Below are 7,041 nucleotides of genomic sequence, written 5' to 3'. Positions count from 1 at the left end.
GGGATCTCGCCCAGGTTCTCCGGTCTTTGTGACCATGACTGCTCGGCTTTCTTCAGGAACGGTGGTCCGTGCGTTCATTCATTAACAGCTCATCTACTGTCATTCCTCTGGATGCTTCGTCAGCCGGGTTGAGCGTACTTTCAACGTATCTCCACTGCGCAGCTGTAGACTGGTCTAAAATGGCCGACACGCGGTTGGCAACAAAGATCTGAAATCTCTTATCTTTGTTCTCTATATAGCGAAGAACGCATGTGCTGTCAGTCCAAAACGTAGAGCTGTGAACAGCCATGTCAACCTCTTGTTTGATCATGCGGTCCAGCCTTGTTGCTAAGACTGCCGCTGACAACTCCATTCGTGGGATCGTCATTGCCTTGAGAGGGGCCAATCTGGACTTTGCCATAATTAGCGAACAGTGAACTTCACCATGTATATCGATTTGGCGAAGATATGAGACAGCTCCATAGCCTTGGCTAGATGCATCGGAGAAATGGTGGAGCTCGCATCGTTGTATGTCTGAGCAGTTTGACCGTTGAAAGCATCGCGGAATCTCAAACTGTTCCAGTTTGGGGAGTTCCTTCAGCCATGTTTGCCATTTTTGCTTGCAGGGTTCAGGAATCTGATCATCCCATCCGAGGCTCTTGAGACACAAGTTTGTTGAATTGCTTTAGCGGGTAGTATGCATGGTGAAACAAAGCCAAGAGGGTCGTACACCGAGCAAATGATGGACAGAATTCCTCTCCTTGTGATCGGTCTATCTTTTCCAGCGATTTTGTAGCTGAATGTATCCTTCTGTACATTCCATTGGACGCCAAGAGCTCTTTCAGTGAGTGCTAGATTGTTGCTTAAGTCGAGATTCTTAACCGATGGTGCTCTTTCAATTTCGGGAACGCAGCTGATTACGTCTCTTTAATTCGATATCAATTTAGTGAGACGAAATCCTCCCTTGGATAGCATTTCACGGAGTTCTCCCACCAGACGAATAGCTCCAGGATTTGTGGCGACGGATTTTAGACAATCATCGACGTAGAAGTTTCGTTTAACAGTCTCTACTGTGATTGCATCAAAGGCTGCCTTATTATCTTCTGCAGTTTTCTTCAAGGCGAAATTTGCGCAGCTCGGGGACGAGGCACCACCGAACAGATGAACTAACTTTGGTACTCTTCAGGGTCTTTGTTCAGATCGCCGTCTGGCCACCACAAAAATCGCAGATAGTCGCAGTCTCGAGGGGGCACTTGAACCTGATAAAACATAGCCTCAATGTCAGACATGAAAGCGATTTGCTCTTGCCGGAACCGTGTTAATACACCGACAAGCGTTATTTGTCAAATCCGGCCCCTGTAGCAGCTGGTCATTTAAAGAAGTACCCTGGAATTTGGCTGAACAGTCGAATACGACGCGGACCTTGTCAGGTTTCTGGGGATGAAACACAGCGTGATGTGGCAAATGCCATACGTTTGAGTAGTCCAGATTTTCCTTGCTAACCTTTCTTGCGTAGCCCTTGTTAATCAGATCATCCATGAAGTCTCTGTACTTCTTGTGTAAAGCTAAATCTCTATGAAGACGTTTCTTCAGTGGGTGTAGTCTCTGTCGTGCTTGTGATTTGTTGTTCATTAGAAGTGGTGGATCATTCTTCCAAGGTAAGGCAATTTCATAGTGGCCATTTGAAAGTTTTGCTGAGCCTTCCATGATGTGTAACACTTTTCGGTCGTTTTGTGACATGCAAGCTTGAGGCTCGTAGCTGGAGTCGTTGAATTCTAAGTTGCAGAAATCTTCAAATTGTTTGCTTAGCTTGGCGCTTGTATCGAGGAAGTTTGCAGTAGGAGCCTTGCTTTCTTTTCTGCCTAGGGGACCATTTAATACCCATCCGAAAATTGTTCGTGTTGCAAAAGGACCGCCGTCTTTGCTTTCTCTAAACTCTTTCGGTTGAAGCACTTGAGGAGCATCACTTCCAATGAGAAGACCGACTTCCGATTCTATACTTTGCATTTTAATTGCCTCCAAGTGTGGCCAGCGGTTTACATCTTCTTGCGTTCCGATGGTGTCATTTGAGACCGGAGGAGGCTGCGTAGAATACACATTGGTAGCTCGATTTGGTTTTGCTCGATGAGATCCGATACTTCCAGATTCACAAGAGAACACTCGATTGACTGGCTAGACGTTTGCATGGTTGTGAGGGAGAGGGACGTTTTCTTCCCTTTGGTGCCGAGTTTTCTGAGAAGATCTTCTGTACAGAGCGACGTGTTTGAGCCTGAATCCAGGAATGCATACGTTAGCACTTTCTTACTGCTACCCTTTACTTTAACCTTCACTGGAACTATCGATAATCCTATCACAAAACGCTGGTCACTTGAGATGTGTTCACGTTTAAGTAGCTGTTACTCGCTTGTGCTGCATTTGGAGTTGTTGGTGGTTCGGTTTGACCTTCTTTCTCGTTCTGACTTGGTGGCGTTTCTTTCACGTGAAGATAAGTTGAATGCTTCTTTGTACACCCTTGAATACGACAAAAGTTCCGTTTTGGACAGTCTTGAACAAAATGACCAGGAACTAGACAATTAACGCATAGCTTATTCGCACGAACGAACTGGTAGCGGTCGCCTAAACTTAACTTCTTGAACTCATCACATTGTGACAGCCAGTGGTTTCTTTTACAAGGGGCACTTAAATTCCTTTCTTTCTTCTTTATTGTTTGGTCGCTGTGGGAAGGGTTGCTCTAGTCCCTGTGTGGTGAAAGATTTACCGTCTCGTCTGTTTCTCGTGCTTGCCATGGAGTTAAAGGACGGTCTCTGTTCCCTTTGGACCTTACCAAAAATGGGGTGGTTGGCTGCTCTTGATCTTGCTTCCACAAACTCCGATATGTCTTTCAGGTTGGGATCCCTCTTTTCCTTCTGGGAGATTGTATCCACAAGATCACGCCATTTCAGCCTCAGTGGATAAGGCAACCGCTCTACGTTTTTCCTCAGACTGTCAGGGTTTTCAAGACGGTTCAGGTAGCCAATTTCCTTGAGGGTATTTCTACAGCTGGTCAATAGTATAGAGAATTTCTGTAGCGAAGGACCATCTTCAACACGGATTGGTGCACCATTAATTACGCGGTCCACGTACGCAGTGGCAATATTGTATGGTTGCCCATATCGCTCTGCCAATAGCCTCTTAGCTTCATTATAGCCAATGTCATCAGGCATTGTTAGACAGCTTCGCACAAGATCTTGGACAGAACCACTAGTGTATTGCAGAAGATAATAAAGTCTTGACCTAGCGCTTGAGGTTTTTCGTTCCACAAGGTTTTCGAAGGCGCGAACGAATTCGCAGTACCCGATGGGGTCGCTGGAGAACACAGGAATTTCAGGTTGCGGTAGAGTTAATGCCATAATAGCTTCTTGTTGCTGGTGAATTAAGAGCTGAATATCACCCTTTGGTGGAGTAACTGAGGTGGCCTGAGGTACAGAGTTTTGGCCAGGTGTTGGCTCTTCCACGCATTTCTTTCGCCATGCGGAGGCTTCTGGATTAAACCGCCTTGCCGGTTCCTCTGATTTTGCAACAGACTTCAAAGTAGGGTTAAGGGGGTGGACTGTTCTGGGAGGTTCTCTGATCCAATGTCGTTAGCTATAGGTGCGACCTTATCTCCTTTCAGAACCATTTCGATTCCATTGGGAGCCGGCACTGGATCAGCCTGCGGTTCTTCTATTGGAAAATAGCTCGCGGCAATTTCTCTTTCTACCGCTTGCGCATAAACGAGTTCTTCGGCTTCTGCCTTCGCCAGTTCAGTTTCGAATTTTAACTTGGTTTTGCGCTGTCGCAGTTTTAACTCTTCTTCTTCAATTTGGTGCAATCGCTTAAGCGTAGCAGCTTCTGCTTCTAAAATGGCCTTTCTAGCTGCGGCCTTTGCTCTAGCACTAGCGGGACGAAGAGCGTGACGTTTGCGACGAGCGTGAAGAGCGTGATGCTCGAGACACGAGAGAACGTGTGCCAACGTTTGACACACTGTCCTCTGGTTTAACTTGCACCTGGAAAGAGTTTATTAGCCTTGTCGTTTCGATCCCCGTGAGCCACACGTCTACAATTTCTTGCATGTGTTCTACCTGGTCGAATACCGAGTCATAATACGATGTCGACTCCTCGATAGCCTCTCTTTCCGTCAGTTGGCTATGAAATGTCCTATGCGCGGCTTCAAATTTGTCAAATGCTTCTTTCAGTTCGTTTGTTTTCCTGTTTACTTCATCGACATTGTTTTCATCAGTCATTAGATCGGTAATTTGGTTTATATTCCTAGTCACGACTCCTTTCGCGAGGCCACGTGCCCTCTTTGTATCCATTGGGATAAGAAAGATCGATTAATCCCGTGTTAATTGATGATAACAACTTGGCTAAAACACCACACGAGTACATACGGGTAACATACGAGTAACATACGAGTAACATACGTAACATACGGATACATACGAAATACATACGACTAACATACGAGTAACATACGGATACATACGACTAACATACGGATACATACGAATACATACGAGTAATACGAATGTTTTTCTCATAAAGGAAGCTCTAATTATAGGCCTTGCAGGCATTTTTCACGCCAGCAAACACGTACCCGGCTCAGTTTGAGGGGGAGGGAGAGGGTGTTGATCAACCCCCTCAAGGCTTTCGTTAAATTTAGTCACAGTAAAATAAATTCACAAGGAGTGCAAAACCCTTAGCTTGCGCTACAAGATGACAATATATTTGGATGTCGCTTATGTCGTGTGACGTCATCAGATCCGCCATCTTGATTTCACTATTTCAGCTTAAGTTGCCTATGATAAATCAGTGCAAAAAATCAGTGCAAAATCAAGCCAGAAAGCTTAATGGGGTAAAAGATTATGACAGACCTGCTCTGACTTCCTTACGTGTCTTAAATGTAAACTGGCCTGACAGTCAATCATCTACGAGAGCAACATCCAAATTATACTGTCATCTTGTTGCGCAAGCTAAAGGCGGCGAAATACGAGATACAAAAACCCTAAACTTGGCGCGAAACATTATTTCGTTGCAAGTTTGGGTCGATTTCTCCCGTTTTTCACCTTGCATGATCAACTTGTTGCGCAACCAAAACATTTGTTGCGGGTTGAAGAAAGTTATTGCGAAAAGTAGAGCGCAGATCTATACAAATTTTGGCTTTGTTGCTCGTTTTTCATCAAGCTCACAACTTGTCGCGCAACAAATGTGCTCTTGTACTAGCAAATCAACCACTCAGCGCCCTGCATTTCTTCAACCCGCAACAAATGTTTTTCTTGCGGGTCAAGTTGATCACGCAAAGTGAAAAACGCGAAACATCGACCAGAACTTGCAACGAAACAATGTTGCGCCACAGCTTGAGGGTTTTTTGTATCTCGTCTTTCGCCGCCTTAAGGGTTTTCCACTCCATGTGAATTTATTTTACTGTGACTAAATTTAACGAAAGCCTTGGAGGGTCTATCAACACCACCCCCCCTTCCTCAAACTGAGCCGGGTACGTGTTTGCTGACGTGAAAAATGCTTGCAAGGCTTATAATTAGAGCTTCCTTTATGAGAAAAACATTCGTATTACTGGTATGTATTCGTATGTATCCGTATGTTGATCGTATGTATCCGTATGTTACTCGTATGTTACTCGTATGTCAGTCGTATGTCAGTCGTATGTTTTCGTATGTATCCGTATGTTCCGTATGTTACTCGTATGTTACTCGTATGTTACCCGTATGTACTCGTGTGGTGTTTTAGTCATGATCTTGAGCTCGGGTATACTTAAGGTGTACTTACTCCGCTGGTATGAACCCACCTGTTAATTTTGAACCGTGAATATAGAATATAAAAAGTTACGATCAGCGACAAACATTTTGGGAGATTTTTGCTACGTTCAAGTAAATTGCAAAATCGAAAGTGATATGGCCGGAATTCAGCGGGCGCCGTGATTAAGTTACCGCGGCATGTTTACTCGCCAAACAGTGAAGCATCTGTGTCAAATGATGGCATGATACCGGTTTTTGTAAGTTTCTTTTTCTGTCAAGTGTTATAAAGTTTGAAAATGAAATGAGCGAAGTCAAAACAAAGATCACAATCGCTCAACTCTTGTTTATGCAAAGTCAATTTACTCTCCAAGACGCGTGCGACGTTATTTATCACCAGGTAATTCCATCATTTTGGAAATAGCAGCTACTTTATTATTCATCTGCGTCACAAGTTTTCACTGATTTTGGCCTCATTTTGTTGAAACTCAAGCACGCTTCCAACAGGCCTGTGAACCTTCCTGCTTACAGAGCAATACTAAAAAACTTCTCCCATATCACATTTGAACCTTAAGCTCGAAAATTCAATACACAACATGATATTATAATTCACAAAGGCAGAAAATACCACAGAATCCTTTTCCAGCGAAAATTTTATTGAAACAAACAACATATTTGCTCTTAGAGGCGAAAACCTCTTCCTATTTCATTGCGTGCGTGAAGACAAGAAACTCAATTGTGTCAAATTACCATGTACTTCAGGTAAATACTGCTCAATTTGATTTCGTCTCAACGGGCGATAGATTGTTGTCGAAGTCCAGTACTCGCGCTTTTGAGATTCATGCCTAGTTTTATCCAACTGACTTTCCATTATTGAGCTCCATAAGGATATATTTTGTTTAAGGATCCACTAAAACGCCATTCGCGTTGCATGACTTTTCGACGCCATTGCAGGCTAAGTTAATGATTCTACTGTGTCCACAAAGAAATCTACGCAGTTCCACTACCCTCTCGATCCTAAGAAAATACGGCAGAAGCTCTATACACAAAGACACTACTTACCAGGGGAGTGACAGGCAAGACTTTTACCGACACGGAAAAAAAAAAAAAAATTAAAAAAGAAAAAAAAAGAAAACAACAAACTAACGCAGACCTCGACTGGGTTTGCCCATAGGCAACCCTGTAATGAAAGTAAAAGATAAGGAACTTACTTAGGTGACGACTCGCACAGACGACAGCAGAGAGTATAACTCAATATAGTCAAATGGTAGCCTATAGCCGATTGATCCTCTGA

The sequence above is a fragment of the Montipora capricornis genome, chromosome 4, assembly GCF_036669925.1.
Source record: "Montipora capricornis isolate CH-2021 chromosome 4, ASM3666992v2, whole genome shotgun sequence".
Classification (NCBI taxonomy): Eukaryota; Metazoa; Cnidaria; class Anthozoa; order Scleractinia; family Acroporidae; genus Montipora; species Montipora capricornis.
The sequence above is the reverse complement of the archived record's forward strand: the minus strand, read 5'-3'. Positions refer to the sequence as shown.